Raw genomic sequence first — 15761 nt, 5'->3', positions numbered from 1 at the left:
TCCTGACTGATGTCTTGAGATGTTGCTTCAATGTATCTACGTAATTTTCCTACCTCATGATGCCATCTATTTTGTGAAGTGCACCAGTCCCTCCTACAGCAAAGCACCCCCACAACATGTTGCTGCCACCCCCGTGCTTCACGGTTGGGTCACGGTTGGGATGGTGTTCTTCGGCTTACAAGCCTCCCCCTTTTTCCTCCAAATATAACAATGGTCATTATGGCCAAACAGTTCTATTTTTGTTTCATCAGACCAGAGGACATTTCTCCAAAACGTATGATCTTTGTCCCCCATGTGCAGTTGCAAACCATAGTCTGGCTTTTTTTATGGCGGTTTTGGAGCAGTGGCTTCTTCCTTGCTGAGCGGCCTTTCAGGTTATGTCGATATAGGACTCGTTTTACTGTGGATATAGATACTTTTGTACCGTTTTCCTCCAGCATCTTCACAAGGTCCGTTATTCTGGGATTGATTTGCACTTTTCGCACCAAAGTACGGTCATCTCTAGGAGACAGGACGCATCTCCTTCCTGAGCGGTATGATGGCAGCGTGGTCCCATGTTGTTTACACGTGCGTAATATTGTTTGTACAGATGAACGTGGTACCTTCAGGCATTTGGAAATTGCTCCCAAGGATGAACCAGACTTGTGGAGGTTTACAATTTTATTTTCGGAGGTCTTGGCTGATTTCTTTTTGATTTCCCCGTGATGTCAAGCGAAGAGGCACTGAGTTTGAAGGTAGACCTTGAAATACATCCACACGTACACCTCCAATTGACTCAAATGATGTCAATTAGCCTATCAGAAGCTTCTAAAGCCATGACATAATTTTCAGGAATTTTCCAAGCTGTTTAAAGGCACAGTCAACTTAATGTATGTAAACTTCTGGCCCACTGGAATTGTGATACAGTAAATTATAAGTGAAATAATCTGTCTGTAAACAATTATTGGAAAAATTACTTGTGTCATGCACAAAGTAGATGTCCTAACCGACTTGCCAAAACTATAGTTTGTTAACAAGAAATTTGTGGAGTGGTTGAAAAACGAGTTTTAATGAATCCAACCTAAGTGTATGTAAACTTCCGACTTCAACTGTATTTCACTCCCTCAATGTCATCCTTCCCCCACTAGAATGCAGTATTTCACCAGTTTAGGTCAATAGCCAGGCTTCGCCGCCATTTTGTCTCCAGTACTGCTCTAGAAGGAGTGCTGTGTGGTCTGGTGAAGAGTGGGAGGGTTTGTCAAACAGAAAAGTTAAATTGTGTAGCTGTGTGTGTGTGTGTGTGTGTGTGTCTGTGTGTCTGTGTGTGTGTGTGTTATCTGCACACATATAGGCTATGAGCAGAAGCTCTGCTTAACTACATGCAATTTTTTTGTGACACCTTTGTGTTATAAGCACATCTGTTACAATGTGCTTAAGCTATATGTATATGTGGTATTACTGCTGCTGGTAACTTTACACTGCCCCCTTGCGACTTCACTGTGTTATGTAAATGTTCCATTGTGTATGTGGGTGTGAATCAGTCTCCTAATGAAGTGCTGTGTAAGGCTGCAATTAAAGAACTTTGCATTCCTGTGTGTCCCAGACACACACACACACATGTAGACACAGGGGAAAGTGTGTTATGGGACAGAGTGTGTGTCCCACGCTGCTGACTGCCTGTTGTCTGGAAAGATGATTAACTAAGAGACTGTTCCTATAGGAACGGCAGATTGACCACCTCCAAAGTGATCCCACAGGCATCTCACTGTGTCAGCTACTCTGCTGTGTGTGTGTGTGTCAGCTACTCTGCTCTGTGTGTGTGTGTGTGTGTGTCAGCCACTCTGTTGCAAAAGTTTCCCATTTAATGTCCGACCAATGCCCCTCTTATACAAGAGACTAGAAACTAGGCTAAGTGATGCGCGGTCAAATGTTTTCTTGCTCTTTCTGTCACAGAAGCATATGGGCATGTGTGTGTGTGGGTGTGTAGGTGTGTGTGTGTTCTAAAGGAATAAAGTATTAGACTGCCCACGTTATATTTAAGCATACTTTGTATTTGTAACATCGGCTGTAATTTTAGAGCGACCTTGACTAACCAACAGTCTGTGTTTAGAAAGTGAGTTAAGGTTACCAAATGTTCATTGTCTCTCAACCTTTCTTTCTACTTCTCCTCTCTCCCATTCTCTCCCTCTCTTCTGCCTTCTCTCTTGCTCAGGCTCTCCCTCTCTTGCCCTCTCTTGCGCTCCCTCTCTTGCCCGCTCTTTCTCTCTCTCAGGCGCTCTTTCTCTCTCTCTCTCTCTCTCTCTCTCAGGCGCTCTTTCCCTCTCTTTCTCTCTTTCTCTCTCTCAGGCGCTCTTTCCCTCTCTTTCTCTCTCTCTCTCTCTCTCTCTCTCTCTCTCTCTCTCTCTCTCTCTCTCTCTCTCTCTCTCTCTCTCTCTCTCTCTCAGGCTCTCTCTCTCAGGCGCTCTCTCCCTTGCCCTATCTCTCTCTCTCTCTCTCGCTCTCTCTCAGGTCTTCTTGCCGATCTCAGCAAAGTACCACTGTAATTAAGGCATGCTAGCCGCTGAGTTGCAGATTCTTTTCTATGGAGATTAAGCTTTATTTTCCCCTCCTTTCTTTTTCATGGTGCTGGACCAAGGACTGCTCAGCTCCACTTGAGTGTCGACTGTTAGGTGTGGCTATTTGTTGTGTCACTGGGTGAACCATAGAATTACAATCAAGCAATTCTAATTCTATGCAATGAACAATGAGCATTCTTAACGGAGGACATCTAACGTGTAAGAAGAACCAAGTATTTTGAAGCTGAATACAAAGTCTCTCCGACTGATTCTCTCACTTTTCTCGCTCAAGTGAGAATTGTAAAGCATTTGACCAATGGCTTGGAATGAACCTCTTTACTTCTCACACCCAATTTCACAGTGTTCCACACATTTCACCCAATTTAACGTCTCCTTTGGAAAAACTGAGAATTATGTGTGAAACAGCCAGGATCTCTCTCTCTCCTCTCCTCTCCTCTCCTCTCCACTCATCTCTCTCCTCTCTCTTGCTCCCTCTCCTCTTCCTCCGCCCCCTCGTGTTGTTTTGGTTTTTAGAAATGAGAACCAGATGTTGCTTATTGTGCAGAAGTCAGTGAGGGGGAAGTGGAGGGGGGGACAGTGGGTGAGGTCAGTCTGCTGTAGCAAACAGCAGCACACACAGAGGTAAAGATGCAACAATGGATAAAGCGAAAGAAGCAAGAAGGATAAGAAGGTCAGAAGGGTTCTCATCCCTCTGATGTGGCGGGGTAGTGTTTTAGATTCAGCCAAAAGTTTACTTGCAGCCCTAGGCCCACAGGCCTGAGACAAAGCAGGGAGATTTCCTGGCAGATATGACTGGGCCTGGGCAGAGTTTTGGGAGGGTGTTGGCGTTTTGTGGAGGAACTGATTCAGCAAGTCCTGCTTAGGGTGTCACATCCTAACCGGTGTCTAACTGCTGTGTTAGGTCTGATTTCATGTAACTCAACATAAGTTCAAACCTCAAGCAATCTCAGTCTTTTAGTGTTGTACTTGTAGGCCAACTTGATAGTGCTGTTTGTTATAATGGAAAGGTTGGGGTTTCTATTGAATAAACGTACACTCTGGTACGTGACTCAGATTGCAAAGGAATTTTATTGTCGCTCTTTCTTTCTGTAACACAAACTTCTATGGCAGTGTGTGTGTGTGTGTGTGTGTGTGTGTGTGTGTGTGTGTGTGTGTGTGTGTGTGTGTGTGTGTGTGTGTGTGTGTGTGTGTGTATGCTTGTGGTCGTTCAAACTTGAGTCTGTGTGAGTGCGCGTCCATACTTGTGTCTGAATGTGTGTGAGTTGGTGAGTGAGACAGATAGTTTAGAGTGCGCCTCAACGTAGGTTACCCAAACACACTCAGGTTAAATTTCAAGCTGCTGGCCAGCCCACTACCTGGCTGGCTGGCTAGTTTAGGAGAGCTGAGGCTGAGCCTTGAACATTGTGAGCCTGGATGGTCATCTAGACTGACTGCGCACAAACACACTCACTAACATGGCTGGCCGCTCTATTTCTCTGTAACACAAGTTTATGTGACCATGTGTGCATGCTTTCGTACCTGCAGGTGTGTGTGTATGTGTGTACGCATGCGTGTGTGTGTGTGTGTGTGTGTGTGATCTCCCATCTCTAGATATTCCTAATTTGTTCTCCCACCTTTCTTAGACCTATTTCTATCTGTTTACGGTCCATCTGTTTATCACACATTCTCCCCCTTCTCCCATCCATCCATCCTCTGTGAATGTTAAGGATGTAGATGAAGTGTCGGAATGGAAATGAGTCTGAGAAGATAAATGGTTGTAATACTGCATGCTGGGAAAGATTATTTGGAGCATGAGACAAATGGAAATACCAGGCGACGTGGAGAGGGGACAGAGAACGTGGGCGAGGAAAGGAACAGATGTGGCACGAAAGAGGGAGAGAGAGAGAGAGAGAGAGACAGAGGAAGATGGAGAGACAGAATGGAAAGACTGAAAGAAGATCCACAAATGAAAGCTTGAGAAAGTTATGAACAAGTGTTTAATGGAGACTCCAATCCACAAGATAGCTTCCAATCCACACAGATGGAACATAAACAGTTGAAGGATGTGAGGAGAGGGGATGGGGGAGAGGAGTGGAGATGGGGGAAATGAGAGAAGAGAGGATGGGGGAATGAGAGAAGAGGGGATGGTGGAATGGGAGGAGGGGATGGGTGAATGGGAGAAGAGGGGATGGGGGAATGGGAGGAGAGGGGATGGGGGAATGAGAGGAGAGGAGAGGGGATGGGGGAATGGGAGGAGAGGGGATGGGGGGAATGGGAGGAGATGGGATGGGGGGAATGGGAGGAAAGGGGATGGAGGGGAATAGGAGGAGAGGGATGGGGGAATGGGAGGAGAGGAGAGGGGATGGGGAATGAGAGGAGAGGTGAGTGGATGGGGAAATGGGAGGAGAGGGGATGGGGGATTGAGAGAAGAGGGAATGTGGGAATGGGAGGAGAGGGGATGGGGGATTGAGAGAAGAGGGAATGTGGGAATGGGAGGAGAGGAGAGGAGCGGGATGGGGAATGGGAGGAGAGGAGTGGGATGGGGGAATGGGAGGAGAGGAGATGGGGAATGGGAGTAGAGAGGAGAGGGGATGTGAGGAGAGGAGGTGAGAGGAGATGGGATGTGAGGAAGTGGAGGCTCCTTAGAGGAGGACCATCCTCAGTGAAATGTCATAAAAATAAAAATAGTGAAACATCAAAAAAGTTATCCTTTTTAGATAAAACTATACCAAATAGGTCTACAGTAGCCTCAGCAGCACTCTGTAGGGTAGCACCATGGTGTAGGTGGAGGACAGCTAGCTTCTGTCCTCCTTTGGCTATATTGACTTCAATACAAAACCTAGGAGGTTCATGGTTCTCACCCCCTTCCATAGACTTACAGAGTAATTATGACAACTTCTGGAGAACGTCTTCCAACCTATCAGAGCTCTTGCAGCATGAACTGACATGTTGTCCACCCTATCACGAGGCCTCTTCTCTCTTAGCTGAGACCTTGAAACTGACATATCTTTCGTTCTCAAAACAAAGGTCTGGGCATACTGCCAAATTGCAGCTACTGATAGTGAGGATTCGTTCAGTAAGTCACTTCCATGAACATAGAAAAGCCTTATTAGAAAAGCACAAACATTAAACATTTCCAGCACAAGTTGACTCAAAGAGAGAGAAAGACAATAGTTGAACAGTTTTGAACAAATTAACTTCCTCCAAAATTAAGGAGAAGCAAGAGAGAGAGAGAGCTATGTTTGGTTGTGTTTTTTAACTTTCACTTAGCTAGCGAATGTAGCTAGCTAGTTTAGCCTACTCAAACACCCAGCTCAAACAGAGAGGGATGCTATGTTAGCTAGCTGGCTATGGCAATCCAACACCGGGACTCTTCTAAGTCAAGGTAAGTTTTTGGTTTTAGTAATTTATTGCCGCTTGTCCCGTCGGTGTAACTGCTAAACTGCTTAAGCAGCTAGCTAGTTCAGCCTACTCAAACAGAGAGGGATGCTAGCTGGCTATAAGAGTACCTTAAAACCTAGCATTCAAACAGAGAGGGACGCTAGCTGGCTATAAGAGTACCTTAAAACCTAGCAGTCAAACAGAGAGGGATGCTAGCTGGCTATAAGAGTACCTTAAAACCTAGCAGTCAAACAGGGAAACGTTTCCAAGCATTTTTCCGCCATTCATTTTTTCAATAGGGGATTTTAGAAACACTTCAAATAATGGAAACACTTCAAATAGTGTTTCGTGTAGGCTTACCCTGGCATGACGTTTTCATAATCGTCTAAATCTCTCTAGGACAAGGTGACTATTATCAATATATTAGCCTGTATTTACCCACAAAAATTAAATGCTTTTTAAAATCAAATCAAATCAAATATATTTATATAGCCCTTCGTACATCAGCTGATATCTCAATGTGCTGTACAGAAACCCAGCCTAAAACCCCAAACAGCAAGCAATGCAGGTGTAGAAGCACGGTGGCTAGGAAAAACTCCCTAGAAAGGCCAAAACCTAGGAAGAAACCTAGAGAGGAACCAGGCTATGAGGGGTGGCCACATTTTTAGCTGCTAATGTGGCTATCATAAATAACTACAAATACCATGTTGATCTGGACAACACTGTCAAATTGAGGCAAAAGTAAGAATCTTCGGATTAACTATCTAATGTTAGCTAAATGTAGTAATGAATAAATTGGCTACATTTCTTTAAATTGACACTTCTGTGAACTGTCTTGTGCAAGTTTTAAATTGACACAATACCTGTTTAGCAAAGGTTTCAGCTAGAGATGATGTGCAGGAGCTTGCAGGGATTTGTAGTCTTGCATGATGTCTACTGTGATGCTAATTATCATTTTAAATAGAGCTGAATATATTGATAAAACTTCATGCCAGGGTAAGCCTACACGAAACACCGCCCTTATTTGAAGTGTTTCTAAAATCCCCTATGGGAAAATGTATGGTGCAAAAAAACAATTGGAACCAATTGACCTCTAGATTTTATGGGTATTATGACACCCCCACTGTGGGTCTCTATGGATATCCAACACTGGAACTCTTCCAAGTCAAGGTAAGCTTTTGGTTTTATGATTTTTTTGCCACCGGGGCTGCCGGTGTAACTGCTAAACTGCTTTCTGACTACACTGTACTGCATGATTGTAGCGGGTTTACTAACATGTTTGTTCTAGTAGTTCTAGTTAACTATGAGGTGACAACAATGTAGGCTGTGTGTAGTGGTTAGCAGTCATGATATGAAGGTTTGGCTTGGAAAGGTTTTTTCGCCTGGTCACAGACAGCTGATGTGTTGTGCACTGAAGTCCACAAGCGAAGGGAAAAGGTGAGAGGAGAAGAGTGTGTAGATAGTTGCGAGAAGGAACTGTATATACAACGAGCAAAGTGATCATGCTGTCTTTATGTGGCTGCTATAAAAGTGAACTGTTTTCGTGTGATCAGGGGTGTATTGATTTCACCGATTCTGTTGAAAAACATTTCTTAAACGGAAGCAAACGGAATGAAATGGGGGTTAACATACCTGCATAAACTCTCATTTGCAACTTTTGGACTAATGATTACACCCTAGATCAGCTAGATACAGGCAAAAGTGTGCAAGGCGGTATTGAATGTGTCACTGTCTGTCACCTTGATTACTCAAAATTCTCTTGATCTGTGCACTTACGTTGTAAACTTGCATTCATAGGCTAGGTTGTAGCAACCTCATGATGGGTACAGGGAAAATTTGAGTGTAATGTAGTAGCCTAAACCTATCAATGTTACATTGAGCTGGGTGAATAGAATATGAATGACAGTCATCCAATATGCTGTAATACAAATTAGGCAATGCTCATAAAAAACAAAAAACAACTCTCCCTCATCTTCAAGGCACAACCGCTTACTGATGAGAGGAGATGTGAGGAGAAGAGATGTGTGGAGAGGGGATGTGAGGAGTAGGGATGTGAGAGGGGATGTGAGGAGTAGGGATGTGAGGAGAGGAGACGAAAGGAGAGGAGAGGGGATGTGACAAGAGGAGAAGAGATGAGAGGGGATGTGAGGAGTAGGGATGTGAGGAGAGGGGATGTGAGGAGAGGAGATGAGAGGGGATGTGAGGAGTAGGAATGTGAGGACATGTGAGGAGAGGGGATGTGAGGAGAGGAGATGAGAGGGGATTTGAGGAGTAGAAATGTGAGGAGAGGAGATGAGAGGGGATGTGAGGAGTAGGAATGCGAGGAGAGGGGATGTGAGGAAAGGAGATGAGAGTGGATTTGAGGAGTAGGAATGTGAGGAGAGGAGATGAGAGGGGATGTGAGGAGATGTGAGGAGATGAGAGGGAATGTGAGTAGAGGGGATGAGTGGAGATGTGAGGATAGGGGATGAGAGGGGATGTGAGTAGAGGGGATGTGAGGAGTAGGAATGTGAGGAGAGGAGAGGAGATGAGAGATGTGAGGAGTAGGGAGGAGAAGAGAGGAGAGGTGAGGAGAGGAGATGAGGGGAGATGTGAGGAAAGGATATGTGAGGAGAGAAGAGATGTGAGGAGTAGGGATGTGAGGAGATGTGAGGAGAGGGGATGTGAGGAGTACGGATGTGTGGAGAGGAGAAGAAATGTGATGAGAGCAGATGTGTAGACAGGGGATGTGAGGAGAGGAGATGTGAGGAGTAGGAATGTGAGGAGATGAGAGATGTGAGGAGAGGGGATGTGAGGAGTAGGGAGGAGAGGGGATGTGAGGAGTAAGGATGTGTGGAGAGGGAATGTGAGGAGAGGGGATGTGAGAAGAGGGAATGTGAGGAGAGGAGATGAGAGGAGACAAGAGGGGATGTGAGTAAAGGAGAGGAGATGTGATGAGTGGGGATGTGAGGAATAGGGATGTGAGGAGAGGAGAAGAGATGAGAGGAGATGTAAGGAGTAGGGATTTGAGGAGAGGAGATTTTTGGAGAGGGGATGTGAGGAGAGGAGATGGGAGGAGAGGAGATGTGAGGAGAAGGGATGTGAGGAGTAGGGAGGGATGTGAGGAGAGGTAATGAGGGGAGATGAGAGGAGTAGGGATGTGAGGAGAGGAGATGTGAGTAGAGGGGATGTGAGGAGAGGATATGTAAGGAGAGGAGATGTGAGGAGAGGGAATGTGAGGAGAGGAGATGTGAGGAGAGGAGATGAGAGGGGATGTGAGGAGTAGGAATGTGAGGACATGTGAGGAGAGGGGATGTGAGGAGAGGAGATGAGAGGGGATTTGAGGAGTAGGAATGTGAGGAGAGGAGATGAGAGGGGATGTGAGGAGTAGGAATGCGAGGAGAGGGGATGTGAGGAAAGGAGATGAGAGATGTGAGGAGAGTGGATTTGAGGAGTAGGAATGTGAGGAGAGGAGATGAGAGGGGATGTGAGGAGATGTGAGGAGATGAGAGGGGATGTGAGTAGAGGGGATGAGTGGAGATGTGAGGAGAGGGGATGTGAGTAGAGGGGATGTGAGGAGTAGGAATGTGAGGAGATGTGAGGAGAGGGGATGTGAGGAGTACGGATGTGTGGAGAGGAGAAGAAATGTGATGAGAGCAGATGTGTAGACATGGGATGTGAGGAGAGGAGATGTGAGGAGTAGGAATGTGAGGAGAGGAGAGGAGATGAGAGATGTGAGGAGAGGGGATGTGAGGAGTAGGGAGGAGAGGGGATGTGAGGAGTAAGGATGTGTGGAGAGGGAATGTGAGGAGAGGGGATGTGAGAAGAGGGAATGTGAGGAGAGGAGATGAGAGGAGACAAGAGGGGATGTGAGTAAAGGAGAGGAGATGTGATGAGTGGGGATGTGAGGAATAGGGATGTGAGGAGAGGAGAAGAGATGAGAGGAGATGTAAGGAGTAGGGATTTGAGGAGAGGAGATATTTGGAGAGGGGATGTGAGGAGAGGAGATGGGAGGAGAGGAGATGTGAGGAGAGGAGATGTGAGGAGAGGAGATGTGAGGAGAAGGGATGTGAGGAGTAGGGATGTGAGGAGAGGTAATGAGGGGGAGATGAGAGGAGTAGGGATGTGAGGAGAGGAGATGTGAGTAGAGGGGATGTGAGGAGTAGGGATGTGAGGAGAGGATATGTAAGGAGAGGAGATGTGAGGAGAGGGAATGTGAGGAGAGGAGATGTGGGGATGTGTGGAGTAGGGATGTGAGGAGAGGAGATGAAACGAGATGTGAGGAGAGTGGACGTGAGGAGTAGTGATGTGGAGATGAGATGAGAGGAGAGGAGAGGGGATGTGAGGAGAGGAGATGAGAGGGGATGTGAGGAAAGGAGATTTGAGGAGTAGGGATGTAAGGAGAGGAGATGTGAGGAGAGGGATTGTGAGGAGTCGAGATGTGAGGAGTATGGATGTGAGGAGAGGAGGTGTGAGGAGAGGAGAGGGGATGTAAGGAGAGGAGTTGTGAGGAGAGGGGATGTGAGGAGAAGGGATGTGAGGAGTAGGGATGTGAGGAGAGGTAATGAGGGGAGATGTGAGGAGAGGGGATGAGAGGAGTAGGGATGTGAGTAGAGGGGATGTGAGGAGAGGAGATGAGAGGGGATGTGAGGAGTAGGAATGTGAGGACATGTGAGGAGAGGGGATGTGAGGAGAGGAGATGAGAGGGGATTTGAGGAGTAGGAATGTGAGGAGAGGAGATGAGAGGGGATGTGAGGAGTAGGAATGCGAGGAGAGGGGATGTGAGGAAAGGAGATGAGAGATGTGAGGAGAGTGGATTTGAGGAGTAGGAATGTGAGGAGAGGAGATGAGAGGGGATGTGAGGAGATGTGAGGAGATGAGAGGGGATGTGAGTAGAGGGGATGAGTGGAGATGTGAGGAGAGGGGATGAGAGGGGATGTGAGTAGAGGGGATGTGAGGAGTAGGAATGTGAGGAGAGGAGAGGAGATGAGAGATGTGAGGAGTAGGGAGGAGAAGAGAGGAGAGGTGAGGAGAGGAGATGAGGGGAGATGTGAGGAAAGGATATGTGAGGAGAGAAGAGATGTGAGGAGTAGGGATGTGAGGAGATGTGAGGAGAGGGGATGTGAGTAGAGGGGATGTGAGGAGTAGGAATGTGAGGAGAGGAGAGGAGATGAGAGATGTGAGGAGTAGGGAGGAGAAGAGAGGAGAGGTGAGGAGAGGAGATGAGGGGAGATGTGAGGAAAGGATATGTGAGGAGAGAAGAGATGTGAGGAGTAGGGATGTGAGGAGATGTGAGGAGAGGGGATGTGAGGAGTACGGATGTGTGGAGAGGAGAAGAAATGTGATGAGAGCAGATGTGTAGACATGGGATGTGAGGAGAGGAGATGTGAGGAGTAGGAATGTGAGGAGAGGAGAGGAGATGAGAGATGTGAGGAGAGGGGATGTGAGGAGTAGGGAGGAGAGGGGATGTGAGGAGTAAGGATGTGTGGAGAGGGAATGTGAGGAGAGGGGATGTGAGAAGAGGGAATGTGAGGAGAGGAGATGAGAGGAGACAAGAGGGGATGTGAGTAAAGGAGAGGAGATGTGATGAGTGGGGATGTGAGGAATAGGGATGTGAGGAGAGGAGAAGAGATGAGAGGAGATGTAAGGAGTAGGGATTTGAGGAGAGGAGATATTTGGAGAGGGGATGTGAGGAGAGGAGATGGGAGGAGAGGAGATGTGAGGAGAGGAGATGTGAGGAGAGGAGATGTGAGGAGAAGGGATGTGAGGAGTAGGGATGTGAGGAGAGGTAATGAGGGGGAGATGAGAGGAGTAGGGATGTGAGGAGAGGAGATGTGAGTAGAGGGGATGTGAGGAGTAGGGATGTGAGGAGAGGATATGTAAGGAGAGGAGATGTGAGGAGAGGGAATGTGAGGAGAGGAGATGTGGGGATGTGTGGAGTAGGGATGTGAGGAGAGGAGATGAAACGAGATGTGAGGAGAGTGGACGTGAGGAGTAGTGATGTGGAGATGAGATGAGAGGAGAGGAGAGGGGATGTGAGGAGAGGAGATGAGAGGGGATGTGAGGAAAGGAGATTTGAGGAGTAGGGATGTAAGGAGAGGAGATGTGAGGAGAGGGATTGTGAGGAGTCGAGATGTGAGGAGTATGGATGTGAGGAGAGGAGGTGTGAGGAGAGGAGAGGGGATGTAAGGAGAGGAGTTGTGAGGAGAGGGGATGTGAGGAGAAGGGATGTGAGGAGTAGGGATGTGAGGAGAGGTAATGAGGGGAGATGTGAGGAGAGGGGATGAGAGGAGTAGGGATGTGAGTAGAGGGGATGTGAGGAGAGGAGATGAGAGGGGATGTGAGGAGTAGGAATGTGAGGACGTGAGGAGAGGGGATGTGAGGAGAGGAGATGAGAGGGGATTTGAGGAGTAGGAATGTGAGGAGAGGAGATGAGAGGGGATGTGAGGAGTAGGAATGCGAGGAGAGGGGATGTGAGGAAAGGAGATGAGAGATGTGAGGAGAGTGGATTTGAGGAGTAGGAATGTGAGGAGAGGAGATGAGAGGGGATGTGAGGAGATGTGAGGAGATGAGAGGGGATGTGAGTAGAGGGGATGAGTGGAGATGTGAGGAGAGGGGATGAGAGGGGATGTGAGTAGAGGGGATGTGAGGAGTAGGAATGTGAGGAGAGGAGAGGAGATGAGAGATGTGAGGAGAGGGGATGTGAGGAGTAGGGAGGAGAGGGGATGTGAGGAGTAAGGATGTGTGGAGAGGGAATGTGAGGAGAGGGGATGTGAGAAGAGGGAATGTGAGGAGAGGAGATGAGAGGAGACAAGAGGGGATGTGAGTAAAGGAGAGGAGATGTGATGAGTGGGGATGTGAGGAATAGGGATGTGAGGAGAGGAGAAGAGATGAGAGGAGATGTAAGGAGTAGGGATTTGAGGAGAGGAGATATTTGGAGAGGGGATGTGAGGAGAGGAGATGTGAGGAGAGGAGATGTGAGGAGAAGGGATGTGAGGAGTAGGGATGTGAGGAGAGGTAATGAGGGGGAGATGAGAGGAGTAGGGATGTGAGGAGAGGAGATGTGAGTAGAGGGGATGTGAGGAGTAGGGATGTGAGGAGAGGATATGTAAGGAGAGGAGATGTGAGGAGAGGGAATGTGAGGAGAGGAGATGTGGGGATGTGTGGAGTAGGGATGTGAGGAGAGGAGATGAAACGAGATGTGAGGAGAGTGGACGTGAGGAGTAGTGATGTGGAGATGAGAGGAGAGGGGATGTGAGGAGAGGAGATGAGAGGGGATGTGAGGAAAGGAGATTTGAGGAGTAGGGATGTAAGGAGAGGAGATGTGAGGAGAGGGATTGTGAGGAGTCGAGATGTGAGGAGTATGGATGTGAGGAGAGGAGGTGTGAGGAGAGGAGAGGGGATGTAAGGAGAGGAGTTGTGAGGAGAGGGGATGTGAGGAGAAGGGATGTGAGGAGTAGGGATGTGAGGAGAGGTAATGAGGGGAGATGTGAGGAGAGGGGATGAGAGGAGTAGGGATGTGAGTAGAGGGGATGTGAGTAGTAGGGATGTGAGGAGAGGGGATGTGAGGAGAGGAGATGTGAGGAGAGGGGATGTGAGGAGTGGGGATGTGAGGAGAGGAGAGATGTGAGGAGAGGGGATGTGAGGAGTAGGGAGGAGGAGAGGCGATGTGAGGAGAGGGGATGAGAGGATTAGGGAGGTGAGGAGAGGATATGTGAGAAGAGGGGATGTGAGGAGAGAAGAGATGTGAGGAGATGGGATGTGAGGAGTAGGGATGTGAGGAGAGGGGATGTGAGGAGTAAGGATGTGTGGAGAGGAGAATAAATGTGATGAGAGCGGATGTGTGGACAGGGGATGTGAGGAGAGGAGATGTGAGGAGATGGGAGGAGAGGGGACGTGAGGAGTAGGGATGTGAGGAGATGTGAGGAGAGGGGATGTGAGGAGAGGAGATGAGAGGAGACAAGAGGGGATGTGAGGAAAGGAGAGGAGATGTGATGAGTGGGGATGTGAGGAGTAGGGATGTGAGGAGAGGAGAAGAGATGAGAGGAGATGTAAGGAGTAGGGATTTGAGGAGAGATTTGGAGAGGAGATGGGAGGAGATGTGAGGAGAAGGGATGTGACTAGTAGGGATGTGAGGAGAGGTAATGAGGGGAGATGAGAGGAGTAGGGATGTGCGGAGAGGAGATGTGATTAGAGGGGATGTGAGGAGTAGGGATGTGAGGAGAGGAGATGTGAGGAGAGGGAATGTGAGGAGAGGAGATGAGAGGAGATGTGAGGAGAGGAGATGTGTGGAGAGGGGATGTGAGGAGTGGGGATGTGTGGAGTAGGGATGTGAGGAGAGGAGATGAAACGAGATGTGAGGAGAGTGGACGTGAGGAGTAGTGATGTGAGGAGATGAGAGGAGATGAGAGGGGATGTGAGGAGAGGAGAGGAGATGAGAGGGGATGTGAGGAAAGGAGAGGAGAGAAGAAGAGATGAGAGGAGATGTGAGGAGTAGGGATGTGTGGAGAGGTAATGAGGGGAGATGTGAGGAGAGGAGATGTGAGTAGAGGGGATGTGAGGAGAGGATATGTGAGGAGAGGATGTGAGAAGAGGAGATGTGAGGAGAGGGGATGTGAGGAGTAGGGATGTAAGGAAAGGAGATGTGAGGAGAGGGAATGTGAGGAGTCGGGATGTGAGGAGAGGAGATGTGAGGAGTATGGATGTGAGGAGATGAGAGGAGATGAGACGGGGATGCGAGGAGAGATAATGAGAGGAGATTTGAGTAGATGGGATGTGAGGAGTAGGGATGTGAGGAGAGGAGATGTGAGTAGAGGGGATGTGAGAAGAGGAGATGTGAGGAGTAGGAATGTGATGAGTAGGGATGTGAGGAGAGATAATGAGAGGAGATTTGAGTAGAGGGGATGTGAGGAGTAGGGATGTGAGTAGAGGGGATGTGAGGAGTAGGGATGTGAGGAGAGGATATGTGAGGAGAGGGAATGTGAGGAGTAGGGATGTAAGAAGAGGAGATGTGAGGAGAGGGAATGTGAGGAGTCGAGATGTGAGGAGTATGGATGTGAGGAGAGGAGATGTGAGGAGAGGGGATGTGAGGAGAGGGGATGTGAGGAGAGGTAATGAGGGGAGATGAGAGGGGATGAGAGGAGTAGGGATGTGAGGAGTAGGGATGTGAGTAGAGGGGATGTGAGCAGAGGGGATGTCAGGAGAGGAGATGTGGGGATGTGAGGAGTGGGGATGTGAGGAGATGTGAGGAGAGGGGATGTGAGGAGAGGAGATGTGAGGAGTAGGAGAGGGGATGTGAGGAGGGGATGTGACGAGAGATGGGATGTGAGGGGTAATGATGTGAGGAGAAGCGATGTGAGGAGAGGGGATGTGAGGAGTAGGGATGTGAGGAGAGGTGATGTGAGGAGTAGGGATTTGAGGAGAGAAGATGTGAGGGGATGTGAGGAGTAGGGATTTGAGGAGAGGAGATGTGAGGAGAGGGGATGTGAGGAGGGATGTGAGGAGAGGGGATGTGATGAGATGTGAGGAGTATGGATGTGAGGAGATGAGAGGAGATGAGAGGGGATGTGAGGAGAGATAATGAGAGGAGATTTGAGTAGAGGGGATGTGAGGAGTAGGGATGTGAGGAGAGGAGATGTGAGTAGAGGGGATGTGAGAAGAGGAGATGTGAGGAGAAGGAATGTGATGAGTAGGGATGTGAGGGGAGATAATGAGAGGAGATGTGAGTAGAGGGGATGTGAGGAGTAGGGATGTGAGGAGAGGATATGTGAGGAGAGGGAATGTGAGGAGTAGGGATGTAAGAAGAGGAGATGAGAGGGAATGTGAGGGGTCGAGATGTGAGGAGAGGAGATGTGAGCAGAGGGAATG

This window comes from Salvelinus namaycush, chromosome 6 (assembly GCF_016432855.1).
Source record: "Salvelinus namaycush isolate Seneca chromosome 6, SaNama_1.0, whole genome shotgun sequence".
Lineage (NCBI taxonomy): Eukaryota > Metazoa > Chordata > Actinopteri > Salmoniformes > Salmonidae > Salvelinus > Salvelinus namaycush.
The sequence above is the reverse complement of the archived record's forward strand: the minus strand, read 5'-3'. Positions refer to the sequence as shown.